General features: G+C 41.6%; 1 pseudogene; it reads left to right on the top strand.

Moving 5' to 3' along the window:
• On the top strand, positions 1-12,368 carry LOC137214520 (non-histone chromosomal protein HMG-14 pseudogene; annotated as a pseudogene).
• Positions 12,369-14,045: the final 1,677 nt, after the last annotated feature.

A 14,045-nucleotide genomic window follows, 5' to 3' on the forward strand; every position in this document is an offset into this window, starting at 1 on the left:
ATGACGATTTCAGACAAGCATAGGCCCAGGAAGCAGGTACGCAGACTAATGTGATGGAGAAACTGCGAGAGGGCTGGGGGTATAAGGAGTAGCCAGGCTCACAGAGGCAGCGAGAGCAGAGGCCCCGGGCAGGAAACAGCACAGAAAGGCCAGGGCGGCTGGAACACAGTGTGCAGGTTTGTGGCCTCGGAACCGTGATGAGAAAGCCCCAGGGAGAAACAGGTTTGGCCAAGATGATATAATCCCACCTGGCCAACAATGTGGCCCCTCCGCCTTTACCCTGGGCGCGCTGTGTGTAGTTTCCCACTGGGCTTTTGTCACTTAATTTCCAAGCTGCTCCAAGATCCTCACGATCGCTGCTCATGCTTAGGGCATAAGAATGTGCAGTAGGTCTGCGCTCCCGTTTACATAACCACCTGCCCCTGCCCGGTGACTGAGCCTGTTTCCAATCCTGACAGTAACCAGGATCGTGGTCCTTCCTGAGACTTCCTGGCAGCTTGAACGTGGAGCCCCTGAGCAGCCCCATGGTGGGGGGAAAGCACTTCGGAGTTTGGAGGCTTTTTTAATCTTAGAACTCTTTCATAGTTTAACTGTGTGTGTTGTATTTGGTTACATAAATAATATGTAAAAGATTCAGACAATCCAGAACAGAACATGAAGTCCCTTCACCATTACCTCCCCTGCCCAGCTCCCAGCGCCTCCCTGCAAGTAACCATCATCAACAAACAGGCGGCTTCCTTCCAGACCCCTTTCAAGGCCTTTACACTCTTACGCTCGTCCTTTGTTTTTACCAAATAATACATCTTGTGGGAGAGTCAGAGATCTAGCTACCGTGTTTTCTTTTTTTTAACAGCTGCACAGTTTTTCTAATATGGTGGTATTATATTTTATTGAATATTTTATTTTGTTTATTTTATTTACTCACCTTCTCTGAGGGTTTGGGCTGTTTACTAATTTTCACAATGCTTTCATGAATGTCGCTGGACTTATATTCGGGCTCACAGGCAAGAATTTCTGTCCAGCAGATTCCTGGAAATGGAATTGCTGGATCAAAGGGCAGGTACGCTTAAAATTTTCATAGCTTCTTCCAAATTATCCTTCCCAAATGTGCCATTTTCTTAAAAAAAAAATTCCTTTGGTTACAAAAAGTAATTCATGTTCTTGCAAAACGTGCACAGAATACAAATAAGACCAGAAAAGAAATTTTAACATACTCATAATTCCATCACCCAGGAATAACAGCTATTAACATATAGTTATTTGAGCTTTTTACTGTATCTCACAAAGATCTTTTCAAGTCATTAAAGCGTCTTCTCTGGTGATTTTTCTAGGTTGTTAATGTGGTTTAGGGACAAGACGAGGAAATCTTGTGTGGAAGGAGGGAAACTAAAAAGAAATTTTTTAAAGACTGTGCTGAACAGTTGATAACCCATGTGCAGGATATGTTCACCTGAACTACGTATGTAGAAGAATTACTCTACAATGCTGGTTCTTGGATGTCTCTGAGAATCTGATAAAGCTGCCTCCTTCCCAGCAATGTGTATGATCACGCAATTTACATATAATTTCAGGGGTTCATGTCCCTTGTCCCCCCACCAGAAAAAATCCATTGTCTACAGCATCATTTTAAATGGTTGCATTGAATACCTCAGGGTGGCTGAAGTACAGCTCATGTAACCCATAGGGTGTTAAGAATATGGACTCGAGGCAGACACACCCCATCAAATCCTGGCTCGACTGCGTGCTCTTCAGTCCCTCTGCCCGTTCCCTCACTTGTAAAATCCAGACAATAACAGGTGGGTTATAGGGTGGTCGGGAGTTTAAAGCGTTCATGTGCGTAAAATGTTTAAAACAGGGTCTAGCACGTGGTAAGTGCTAATTAAATGTCAGCTCTTATTATTTCCAGTGTTTGGCTTTTATAACATTTCTAACTCTATCTTTGCACACTTCTGTGATGACTTCCCGGGGATAAACTCCTAGATGTCGAATAGCTGCGTGGAAGCATTAGCGTATTTGTAAGATTTTGGATACATAATGCAAAACTCCTCTATAAAGACTCAGATTCAATCATTATCTAGGACTGAGTTTCCAGTGGTGAACAGATGGATGAAAATCCATGCCTTGGTGGAGTTTACATCAGAAAAGGGGTAGACCGTGAACAAAATAACAACGTGACCTATTAGAAGGTGACAAGTGCTGTGGAGAGAAAAGAAGCAGGGCTGGGGTGGGAGGGCTGGGATGGGGCGGCGGTTGAGGTTCTGAAGGGACCTGAAGGAGGCAGGGAAACGGGAGGACCGTGTTCCAGGTCGAGGGGACAGGTATGAGGGCTTGGGGGCAGGGACGTGCAGGGTGTGCCTGAGGGGAATCCAGGAGGAGAGGAGGACAGAGCTGGAAGGCGGCAGGGACACTTCATGGAGGGCCCGCAGGCTGAATCAAACTACACTTTGGGAGCAGTTTTAATTCTGTCCAACGATCAGTCTAGGAAGGATGAAGTAGGTGTTCAGGGGACAATTGGAATGAACTGAAATTATGTCTTCCTTGTTTCAGTCTATGCTTAAGGGCACTAAAAGGAAAAGACAGCTCTCAACGTTTCTCCAAGAAAATCAGAGGTTCCTTGTTTTCTGAGTAAAGCGTGTGAATGTCTCGCCTACTCAAGTCCAGTCTTTTTTCTTTTTTTTCTTCCTAGAACAGTAAGAACCAAGAACAAAATGAAAGACACAAGCTTGTTTTGTTTGTTCCTGGGCCGTGTTCCCGGGACAGCCTGTTTGCCAGGTGTGTGATTCTCAGATGATGTTTATCAAAGGAACTTAGGTCTACAAGTGTGAGATGACATTGCCCAGGGTCGAGGGTCCCTGGGCCCCACGCCTCACCCCCTCTTGTCTTCCCTGCACCCCGCAGCCACGAAGCATCAGCCCCAGAGACACATGCAGGGGGCAGAAAGGCCAGCTCAGAGGTTGCAGTTCAGGGCAAAGAAGTAGCAAACCACATGTTCATCTTGGGGACACCATGGCGGAGATAAGTGACCTGGAATTTCTACGCACTTCTTCCAACTGCAGAACCTCTGCTTCAAATAAACCAGGAAGTTCTGGGGGGTTGGGAAGGACCAGACTTTGAGCTGAAATGGTTAGAAATGAGAGGAGACGAATGGCTGTGGAAGTGAGGCTGGTGGGTGTGGGTGTTGCCGTACGGGGTCAAAGCTGAGCCCTGACAGGACGCTTGCCCCTCCTGTTTGGGTGTCATCTACACCTTTACAGGCGCTCCCATCGGTGACTCGGCTGGTCGACAGTATGTCATTGATCACCTACTGCGTACACTAGGCACAGGGCCGGTGCCACAGGAGAGGTTATAAAGAATCGTACCCGGAGGAGCTGCCAGTTCCCGCCGGGGAGGGAGGGACACTTTGCTCCACTTGTTGGCTAAGTGCCCCGCAAGCCTTGCCTGCTCCAAGTTAACACCAATCAGCTGGACGTTTCTTTGTCTCCACTCTCTCCCTTCCCTCCCTTCTTTCTGTTTTGCAGGTGGTACAGTTTTGTCATTATGAGATGGGGTTAGACATAATAGATAACTTCTCCTAATAACGGTACCTCAGTTTAAATTTTTAGCCAACTTCAAGCAAGTTTAAATGCTCATTGAAAAGGTAAAACTATATAAAAACAACCAAAGAAGAAGGGCAAACCTTCACCGCTTTTACTTCCTGCTCTTCGTCTCCCGAGATACCCGCTGTTAACATACCAGTATTTATTTACCAGCTTAGACCCTTTTTTCCCTGTACACACCTATTTCTGCATACAGTTTTTATACAGAAAGAGAGTATAAACCCTTGTTTAATTCACTTCTGTACTTCCAGCTTCAGGAACATGATAGACACTGAAAATATTTGTTAAATGAATTAAGAATTTCTGAAATTTGTCCTTCTCATTTAAAAATGCACCATGGACGGCCTTCCATGTCATCCAGTTCATTCTTTCTATGGCTGCGTAGTATTCTACAGAATATCTGCACGGTTGTTCAACCACAACCCTATTGTCAGACATGTGCTTACCCCTGCTTTCAGTATTGAAGCCCTTGCGCCTACCCCCTCCCACACTGACGTATTTCTCTAGGCAACTGCGGTAAACAGAGTAATGGCTTCCCAAAGATGCCGGCGTCCTAGTCCTCAGAGCCTGTGAATTTGTTTCCTTCCATGGCAAAAGGACTTGCAGGTGTGATTGAGCTGAGGCTCTCGAGACAGAGAAAGCCTTCTGGATTATCAGGTGTGTCCAATATAAGGCACTTTATAAGAAGGAGGCAGGAGGTTCAGGGTTGGCGGAGGAGTTGCGCGGAGGAATCTGGGGGAAAGCAGGCGCTGTGCTGACAGCAGAGGTTGGGGTGACGCCATTGCTGGAAGGCGTCATAAGCCAAAGAACGCGGACAGCCTCCAGGAGCTGGAAAAGGCAAAGAAATGGACTCTCCTCTAGAGCCTCCGGAAGGAATGCAGCCCCGCCGGCCCATTTTGGACTTCTGACCTCCAGAACTGTGAGATAATCAATTTGGGGTTTTTTTTTCCAATTTTTTTATAGTGGTAAAAATTTTACAGTGATAAAATTTACTGTCTTAACCTTTTTTAAGTATACCGTTCAGTGGCATTAAATACATGCATAATGTTTCATCAACACCATCTATCTCCATAACTTTTCATCTTGTAAAACAAATTCTGTACCTATTAAACAATAACTCGCCATTGCCCCCTCCCCTCTGCCCCGGCAACCAACCTTCTACTTTCTGTCTCTGATTCGGGCCACTCTGAATGTCTCATATAGTGGAATCATATGGTATTTGTCTTTTTGTGGCTGGCATATTTCACTTAGTATAACGTTCTTAAGATTCATCCATATTGTAGCATATGTCAGAATTTCCTTCTTTTTAAAGGCTGAATAATACTCCATTTTATGGTGGTGGATTTCTAGGCAGAACTGGGACAGGCATTCTTAGCTGAGACGCCAAGAGGTGGTTAAAACAGTATGAGAACATCAAGGTAGCTGATTCCAAGCAGAAAAAACAGCTGACAGTGTAGCGATGTATTTGAATCTGCTGTAATTAAGATTTTCCACAGACTGTGGGCTGGGTGAGAGACCTCGTTGACAACTTTATCAAACTTGTGATGTTTAAATTCAACAAAACGTTTACATAACAGATTTCAGAAGGAAATTAAATCTGTTTTTGTTTCACTTTTCTATTTTTAAAAAATATAAATGGGCTAAATGAAAGCTGATTTGATGTAGAATACTAAAGTGTGTAAATATGTTGGGGTCTAAAGCCCGTGGAGACACAAACAGGTGTGAGAAGTTCCATGCTCTTGATGGTCAGAAATGGGTGTGTAAATCCTAGAGAAGCTTTAATTAAACAGTTCAAAAAAGGTAGCTCCTTTCTACAGGTGTTTTGCAGATTTTGATAGTTGTAGATTCTTTTTTGCTGTGTTGTAAAACAAAAAACAAAAAAGCTAACTTTTAAACCAGAAAATTTTGTTTACCCATTCATTTGTCAGTGACCACTTGGGTTACTTGTACGTTTTAGCCATTGTCAGTAACGCTGCTATAAGCATTGGAGTACTAATACCTCTTTAAGATCCTCCTCTCAGCTCTTTTGGGTATATATCCAGAAGTGGAATTCCTGGATCATATGGTAATTCTATCTTAAATTTTTTGAGGAACCTTCATACTGTTTTCAACAGCAGCTGTATCAGTTTGTTTGTTTTTTTTAATTTATTTTATTTTTGGCTGCGTTGGGACTTCATTGCTGCACTCAGGCTTTCTCTAGTTGCGGTGAGCAGGGGCTATTCTTCCTTGCAGCGCATGGGCTTCTCATTGCGGTGGCTTCTGTTCTGGAGCACGGGCACTAGGCATGGGGGCTTCAGTAGTTGTGGCATGCTGGTTCAGCAGTTGTGGCTCGTGGGCTCTAGAGCGCAGGCTCAGTAGTTGTGGCGCACGGGCTTAGTTGCTCCGCGGCATGTGGGATCTTCCCAGACCAGGGCTCGAACCCTTGTCCCCTGCACTGGCAGGCGGATTCTTAACCACTGTGCCACCAGGGAAGTCCCTGTACTAGTTTTTAATATTCGCATCAGCAGTGCTCAAGGGTTCCAATTTCTCCACATCCTCACCAACACTTGTTTTCTGGGTTTTTTTTTGTTGTATGTTTGTTTGTTTTTAGTAGTAGCCATTCTAATGTGTGTGAGGTGATATATCATTGTAGTTTTGATTAGCATTTCCCTAATGATTAGTGATACCGAGCATCTTTTCATGTGCTTATTGGCCATGCGTATATCCTCTTTGGAGAAATACCTATTCAAGTTCCTTTGCCCATTTTTTTTTAATTTTTAAAATTTTTATACAATTTTAAAAGTTACACTAGATTTATTGTTATTATAAAATATTGGCTATATTCCCTGCGTTGTACAATACATCCCTGTAGCCTATCTTACACCCAATAGTTTGTACCTCCCACTCACCCACCCCTATATTGCCACTTCCCTCTTCTCTCTCCCCATTGGTAAACCACTGGTTTGTTGTATTTTTTAAGATTCCACATATAAGTGATATCATACAGTGTTTGCCTTTCTAACTTATTTCACTTATCATAATGCCCTCCAACTCCATGCATGTTGCTGCAAATGGCAAAATTTCGTTCTTTTTTATGATTGAGTAGTATTCCATTGTGTGCGTGTGTGTGTGTATATATATCACATCTTCTTTATCTATTCATCTGTTGATGGACACTTAGGTTGCTTCCATATCTTGGCAATTGTAAATAATGCTGCTGTGAACATTGGGGTGCATGTATCTTTCTGAATTAGTGTTTTTGGTTTTTTTTTAATATATATATACCCGGGAGTGGAATTGCTGGGTCATATGGTAGTTCTGTTTTTAGTTTTGTGAGAAACAGCCATACTGTCTTCCATAGTGGCTGCACCAATTTACATTCCCCCCAACAGTGTACAGGGGTTCCCTTTTCTCCACACTCTTGCCAACATTTATAGTTCATGTTCTTTTTAATGATAGCCAACCTGACAGGTGTGAGGTGATAACTCATTGTGGTTTTGATTTGCATTTCCCTGATTAGTGATGTTGAGCATCTTTTCATGGGCCTGTTGGTCATATGCATTCCCTCTTTGGAAAAATGTCTCTTCAGTTCTTCTGTGCATTTTTAAATTGGGTTGTTTGTTTTATCAATGTTGAGTTGTATGAGCTGTTTATATATATGATGGATATTAATCCTTTATCAGTCATATAATTTGCAAATATTTTCTCCCATTCAGTAGGTTGTCTTGTGGGGTTTTTTTTTGTTGTTGTTGTTGTCTTTGCGGTACGCGGGCCTCTCACTGTTGTGGCCTCTCCTGTTGCGGAGCACAGGCTCCGGATGCGCAGGCTCAGCGGCCATGGCTCACGGGCCCAGCCGCTCCGCGTCATGTGGGATCTTCCCAGACCGGGGCACGAACCCGTGTCCCCTGCATCGGCAGGCGGACTCTCAACCACTGCACCACCAGGGAGGCCCCAGGTTGTCTTGTATTGTTGATGGTTTCCTTTGCTGTGCAAGAGCTTTTAAGTTGAATTAGGTCCCATTTGTTTATTTTTGCTTTTTACTTTAAACCCTTATATATATGATTAGCAAATATTTTCTTCCATTCTGCAGGTTACCTTTTTACCCTGTTGATATTATCTTTTGATGCACGAAATTTTTAATATTCATGAAGTCCAGTCTATCTTTTTTGTTTTGTTGCCTATACCTTTGGTGTCATATTCAAGAAATGATTGCCAAATTCAGTGTCATGAAACTTTTTTTCCTGTTTTCTTCTACGGGTTGTATAGTTTTGGGTCTTACATTTAGGTCCTGATCCATTTTGAGTTAATTTTTATACTTGGCACTAGGTAAGGGTCCAGCTTCATTCTTTTCTGTGTGGATATCCAGTTTTCCCAGCACTTTTTTTTTTTTTTTTTCCCCCCGATACGCGGGCCTCTCACTGTTGTGGCCTCTCCCATTGCGGAGCACAGGCTCCGGACGCGCAGGCTCAGTGGCCATTGGCTCACGGGCTTAGCCGCTCCGCAGTCAGATTCTTAACCACTGCGCCACCAGGGAAGTCCCCTATTCTTTAATCTTTATTTCCTTCCTTCTGCTAGCTTTGGGTTTAGTTTGTTCTTTTTCAAGTTCCTTAACTTGTAAAGTTATGTTATTAATTTGAGATCTGTTTTTTTTAATGTGTTTATAGCTGTGCATTTTCCCCTTAGGACTGCTTTTGCTACATTATAGTTTTGGTATGTTGCATTTTTGTTTTCATTAAAACTAAGGAGTTTCTAATTCACCTTGTGATTTCTTCTTTGATCCATTGGTTGTTTAAGAGTGTGTTGTTAAATTTCAATATATTTGTGGATTTTCCAGTTTGCCTTCTGTCACTGATTGCTCACTTTATCTCATTGTGGTCAGAGAAAATATGATAGTTGTTTTTTTAAATCTGTTGACACTTAATTTTTGTGGCCTAACATATGGTCTAACCTGGAAAATATCCGCGTGCACATAAGAATGTGTACGCTTTTGGTGGTGGGTAGAGTGTGCAGTGTCTGTTATATATAGTTGGTTTGTTGTATCTATTTCCTTACTTCTGTCTGCTTGCTCTATCCATTATTTCTCTCTTCAATTCTGTCAATTTTTGCTTTATTTATTCAGTTGTATGTCATTAGAAATGTGTTTATAATATTACAGCAAGAGGATATATCAAATTTCTATTAATATATAATGTCCTACTTTGTCTCTTGTAAACTTTTTGATTTAAAATCTGTTTTGTAAAAAAAAAAAAAAAATCTGTTTTGTCCAGTGTTAGTACAGCCACCCCTGCTCTCTTTCGGTTACTGTTTGCATGGAATATCTTTTTCCATTCTTTCACTTTTGATCTAAAGTGAGTCTCTTGTGGATAGCATATAGTTGGACTGTGTTTTTTTAACCATTTTGCCAGTCTGTCTTCTGGGGTGTTTAATCCATTTACATTTAAGAGTAGTTACTGGGAAGGAGAGACTTCTGTCATCTTATTTGTTTTCTATACATTTTACGGCTTTGTTTCTCACTCCCTGCCTTACAGTACTGTCTTCCTTAGTGTTTAGTTGACTTTTTTTTTTTTTGGTAGTGAAATGTTTAAATTCCTTTCTCATTCCTTTTTGTTTATATTCTATAGCTATTTCCTTTGTGGGTACCATGGGGATTACAGTTAACATACTAAAGTTATAGCACTCTTATTTGAATTTATACCAGCTTAACTTCAATAATATACAAGAACTCTGCTCCTTTACAGCTCCATCTCCACCCCTTGCTGTTGTTATCACAGAATTACACCTTTATACATTGTGTGCCCCAGAATAATGTAAACTAATAATGATTTTTAATGCATTAGTCTCAAGTCATTTAGAAAACAAAGTGGAATTATAAGCCATTGTTATAATAATGTTAGCTTTTATAATTACTTGTTTATGTACCTTTACTGGGATCTTTATTTCTTCATATGGCTTCGAGTTGAATCTTTTTCTTTCTGTTTCTCAGTCTTGATTATTTCCATTGTCCTATCTTCAAGTTCACTGATTCTTATGCCTGTTCAAATTTGCCTTTGAATCCCTCTAGTTAATTTTTCATTTCAATTATTATACTTTTCAGCTCCAGAATTTCTTTTTGGCTTCTTTTTAGGTTTTATGTCTCATGATTGATGTTTCCATTTTTGTTCATACATTTTCCTGACTTCTTCCAAATCTTCCTTGAGTTCTTTGAGCGTCTTTAAGACAGTTGTTTTAAAAGTTGTTTTGTCTGCTGTATTTGCCATCAAGTCTTTTTCAGGGATAGTTCCTGTTGGTTTTATTTATTTTTTCTTTGAATGGGCCATACTTTTCTGTTTATTTGTATGCCTTATGATTTTTTTGGAAAAAATTTGAATATTTGGATTTAATAATGCGGTAATTATGGAGACCAGATTCTCCCTCTTACCGAGAGTTTGCTGTTTTTTGTTACTGCTTTGTTTAATAGCGTTTTTTTGTTTGTTTGCTTCCCATTGCTGTAGGCTATCTATGTGACAAGGATCAGCTGAGGTATAGTTTAAAGTCTTGGGTCTTTTCAGAGCCTTTCCTTGGGCATGCACGATCACTTGCTAACTTCCCCCATATATGCAGTTGTTTTGCATGTCTGATGGTTAATTTTGTGTCAGTTTGCCTGGGCTAAGGAATGCCCAGATAGCTGGTAAAAAATTATTTCTGGGTATGTTTGTGAGGGTGTTTTCAGAAGAGATTAGCAAAGAGATTAGAAGACAATCAATACACTGAGTGAAAAAGATCTGCCTTCACCAATGTGGGCAGGCCTCATCCCATGCATCAAGGGTCTGAATAGAACAAAAAGGCGGAGGAAGGGCAAATTATCTCCCTCTTTTTAAGCTGGGAGGTCCATCTTCTGCTGCCCTCAGAGATATCAGAGCTCCTGTTTCTTGCACTAGCAGCCCCTCACCCCCTGGTTCACAGGCCTTCAGCATTTTACTGAATTATGCCCATGGCCTTCCTGATTCTCCAGACTGCAGATCATGTGACTTCTCAGCCTCTGTAACATGAGCTGACTCCTATAATAAATTTCATATAGATATACATAGAGAGGGAGATATCTATATAGAGATATCAATCTACATATACCATATTGGTTCCCTTTCTCTGGAGAACCCTAATACAGTATCCTTGTCTTTAATGTTTGGCTCTAAAAAGGAGGAAAAAGAGAAAAATGAAGAGGGCAGTAAAGGGCACCCACCCTTTAAATCCCTTGGACGTCACTTCAGCTGGAGGTGGAGGGGCAGCAACAATCTAATCAGAAGCAGCAATGGGCAGTCAGAGCATAGATCGCCAACATTTGCAGCACAGGGTCCTCTTTTGCCCAACCTGGCTCCCACAAGCTGTATGCAAACAGCTGCCCACCATGGGAATGGGGGGATGGGTAACTGCTATGCTCAGAGCTGAAACTGACCAAAATGAAGCACAGTTTACCTGTCCAAGTCTTCCTCTGGAAGTTGCAATCCTTCAATAGACTCCAGAGTTCCAAAATACTTACATGAGACAGATTCTGCCGGTACAATTGTTGTCTGGGGGGCGGGGGGAGATAGATTGCTGATGCTTCCCATCCAACTATCTTTCCAGAATCCTTTCAATCTGTGTTCTTTGAAACCACCTAGTTCACAGTAATTTGTTATAGCAGCAGTAGAAAATTAATTCAGCAAGAGACCTAGAAATTTCTAGTTCAAAGTATAAACTCATTTTCTCAATTCATTTATTGTCTCTCATATAGACATGGTAGCCATCCTGGTCACTGCCCTCCTGACAATTCCCAGTGTGCCCATGTTCCTCTCAAAATGTCAATCCCAGAATGACCCACTGCTCTAGACCCTGCCCACTGGTACAGAGTAAGCATTTTGTTCGATTTGATCAGCGTGTCTGGGAATCTCGCATTAAGCTGTGCTCATTAAGCTAGAAATGAACTGAACACCTAAATCTACCTCAGTCCCATCTCTTTTGTCCTGTTCTTGTGTCATTGGTTTGTTTTGACCTTGGGGCAGGACTTTATCCTTTCTAAACTTCATGTTGTCTAAACAGTGAAATAATAGCATCTCCAGCATCAAGCTAGACTAGTTGTTTGTTGCCATTTCAATTCCTTGTGCTTTCGGAGAATAGAAAGAGCAGGTAGATTTGGCCCCTTAACCTGGGAGGAAGCTAATAGAGACATTATAAATAGAGTAGGTAAAAGCCACCATGTTAAAACTGGCTCAGCTTCAGGGCTTTACATGCCTAAGATGTTGGGGGTGGGCTCCCAATCCGGTTCCATCCGGTTCTCCCCACCGCCGCGGGTCCCCCCAGCTCGGGCGGCGAGAGGAGCGGCAGCGGCCAGGCAGCCCGGCTTCGAGAAGGCTCTCGGTGCGCCGCGGCCCGCAGGCACCGGGCACGCGCCCGCCCCGCCGCCGCGATGCCAAGAGGAAGGTCAGCTCCGCCGAGGGGGCGGCGAAAGAGGAGCCCAAGAGGAGATGGGCGAGGTTGTCCGCTAAACCGCCTCCTGCAAAAGTGGAAACGAAGCCAAAAAAAGGCGGCAGGAAAGGATAAATCTTCAGACAAAAAAGTGCAAACAAAAGGAAAAAGGGGAGCAAAGGGAAAACAGGCTGAAGTGACTAACCAAGAGACTAAAGAAGACTTAGCTGCAGAAGATGGAGAAACTAAAAACGAGGAGAGCCCAGCTTCTGATGAAGCAGGAGAGAAAGAAGCCAAATCTGATTAATATCACACACCTGGTCCTATCAGTGGTCCCTGTCTCCTTTCTTGTACAATCCAGAGGAATATCAACTATTTCGTAAATGCAAGTTTTTTAGTAGCTCTAGAAACATAAAAAGGAGGGAATCCCACCTCATCCCAGTTTTTAAGTGTAAATGCTTTTTTTAAGAGGTGAAATCATTTGGTGGTTGTTTATTTTTTCGTACAACCAGAAAATAGTGGGATATTGAATATGCGAGGCTTTGTCTTGTGTGTCAGCTTAACATTCCACAGATGGAGGGTAGCTTTTATAGCCTATAATACAAAGCATACTAAATGGCAGTTTGGAGTCAGTTGTGCATTTAATGTCTTAAACCCTTTACATTACTTCTCTTCCCATGTTACTTTTGGTAGAATTGTTTCCTAAAGCAAACCACTCACCCCTTGATCTTGGCTCTCCTGGGCAGAGTTTTGTGCACTCTCTAACATCTTTGGTCGGTGGTAGTCCAGTTCTCGTAACTGTTAATGTGCTGTGAACGACTGACAATTTGAGTATGTAGTGTATATGATATTGTGAATTAGTGGGACTTACGATGTAACAGCCTATCAATATTTGAAGATATTGGTACTTGATATACTGTGAAGGAAATTTTGCCTTCAAATTTTAAGCTGGAAAGTCCCTGGAATAACTGTTCAGAAAAGAATCACAGCTACGTGACTTTTTAGATTTTTGGAATGTATGTTGAGAATTGTGTACAAATTGAAATGTGTGTGTACTGATCCTCAAAACAATCAGTAAAATCTCAATTATGAAAAAAAAATGCCTAAGATATGATTTATAGGGGAAAACTTCACCAAAGAGCCCAGCTCAAAGCAGGGACTGAATTTTTTTTTTTTTTTTTTGTCGTATATGGCCTTTATTATGTTGAAGTAGGTTCCCTCTGTGCCCACTTTCTGGAGAGTTTTTATCATAAATGGTGTTGAATTTTGTCAAAAGCTTTTTCTGCATCTATTGAGGTGATCATATGGTTTTTATTCTTCAATCTGTTAATAAGGTGTATCACATTGATTGATTTGCGTATATTGAAGAATCCTTGCTTTCTGGGGATAAACTCCACTTGATCATGGTGTATGACCCTTTTAATGTGCTGTTGGATTCTGTTTGCTAGTATTTTGTTGAGGATTTTTGCATCTATATTCTTCAGTGATATTGGTCTGTAATTTTCTTTTTTTTGTAGTATCTTTGTCTGGTTTTGGTATCAGGGTGATGGTGGCCTCATAGAATGAGTTTGGGAGTGTTCCTTCCTCTGCAATTTTTTGGAAGAGTTTGAGAAGGATGGGTGTTAGCTCTTCTCTAAATGTTTGATAGAATTCACCTGTGAGGCCATCTGGTCCTGGACTTTTGTTTGTTGGAAGATTTTTAATCACAGTTTCAATTTCAGTGCTTGTGATTGGCCTGTTCATATTTTCTGTTTCTTCCTGGTTCAGCCTTGGAAGGTTATACCTTTCTAAGAATTTGTCCATTTCTTCCAGGTTGTCCATTTTATTGGCATAGAGTTGGCTTGTAGTAAGTAGTCTCTTAGGGTGCTTTGTATTTCTGCAGTGTCTGTTGTAACTTCTCCTTTTTCATTTCTAATTTTATTGATTTGAGTCCTCTCTCTCTTTTTCTTGATGAGTCTGGCTAATGGTTTATCAATTTTGTTTATCTTCTCAAAGAACCAACTTTTAGTTTTATTGATCTTTGCTATTGTTTTCTTTGTTTCTATTCCA

This window comes from Pseudorca crassidens, chromosome 20, assembly GCF_039906515.1.
Source record: "Pseudorca crassidens isolate mPseCra1 chromosome 20, mPseCra1.hap1, whole genome shotgun sequence".
NCBI classification, from domain to species: domain Eukaryota; kingdom Metazoa; phylum Chordata; class Mammalia; order Artiodactyla; family Delphinidae; genus Pseudorca; species Pseudorca crassidens.